This window comes from Cryptomeria japonica, chromosome 1 (assembly GCF_030272615.1).
Source record: "Cryptomeria japonica chromosome 1, Sugi_1.0, whole genome shotgun sequence".
Lineage (NCBI taxonomy): Eukaryota > Viridiplantae > Streptophyta > Pinopsida > Cupressales > Cupressaceae > Cryptomeria > Cryptomeria japonica.
In genome coordinates, this window is record NC_081405.1 from 325,921,117 (window position 1) to 325,922,673 (window position 1,557).

The window sequence follows — 1,557 nt, forward strand, 5'->3', positions numbered from 1 at the left end:
AATTCTTTAATTAATTTAAAGGGAAAATGGTTAATTGGTTAAATGAATAAGAGGGAAATCGAATAATTAATTAATTTGAAATGAGAGAAGAATACTAATCAAGTTAGATTAATTAAATAATTAGAATTATTAAATTTAATGTGCAAGAATAATTAGTGGCATTGACATAATGCAAAAGCGAGAAAATTTTAAGTGTCTACATTTTGCCCCTCTTTGAGACAATACATTTTTAGGCATTGTTTCAAATAATAAAAAAAAACATGTCCCAGTATGCTTAGGGGCCATAGGGTATAATGGTTCCCCCTGAGGAAATTGGTCAAAAAATTATGATGTGAAGACCAATTTGATGATAATACAACTAGGATCTCAAATATGCAGTTTGAAGAAGGTTTGGGCTCATATGATTGACCTACAAGACATTTAAACTTGAAATTCACTGTGATTGATAGGATGAAAAAGCCTAATTAGGGCTCCATTTTGCCTATAAATAGGAATTTGGGTCTTCACCATTTGAAGCCTTGGAGCTTAGAGACTTTAGAGAAAATTGGAGCTTATTTTGATTGTTTTAAGAGTAATGGCGAGCATAAGGCAAATGAAACACTTATTAGAGTGGGTCAGGACATTTGGTAAACCAGTGAGCTCATGCATCAGGGTAAGTACCTCCTTCGTATTTGTCAATTTTTGAATTAATTGTTTGTTTAAATTTTTTTGCCTGATGTCTAATTTTTAATTGTTTCACATTTGTATTGTATTTTTTTGCAATTGTTAATAAATTTTTACAATTGTTAGTCAATGTTCACATTTGTTAAATGTTTCACATGTGACTAGCCCCTTTCACAATTATTTGCATGATTTTTTGCAATTATGCAAAAGAGTTTCAAAATTGTTTATTGTTTATTGCATTTGTTCTTGAAATCTCACAATTGTTTAAGGGTGTTGCATTTGATTGTGTGGATTTTTGTAATTGTGAGATTGGGGTTTTTTCGCAACTTCACTTGCAATTAGGTATTTGCACTTGGTCAATTAGGGATTTTGATAGGTTTAGACTGACAACAAAATGCATTTGTAGTTCATTCTCTCAGTCCTTGGTGCACAAGAGAATAGGCCTAAGGGACTTGTCTTACATCATCAATTTGATGGGGAGTGGGATTTCTTCCATCAAGTTGGTTTGTATCATATTCTATTTATGCCCAAGGTTATGACCAATAGGGGCTTGATTACAAAACTTGTGGAGTAGTGGCACTTTGAGACAAGCTCTTTTCATTTACCCATTGGAGAGGCATCAGTGACTTTGGAGGATGTGTGACATACACTACACATTCCTATTCATGGGGAGAGAGTTACGTATGATCATCGCTTGGGGATTGCAACATTATGTGAATTGTATAAGTGCAAGGTGGATGAGATAGGTATAGAGTCTCTTTATGATATTATGTAGGGGGTTATAATGAGGGAGTACAACAAGCTTAGTGTAGTTCTCTATAGTTTGATTGTTGGCACTTTGGTTATGGATTGACAAAATCATGGTTTTCCTATCAGTTGGGGTCGTATTCTTTA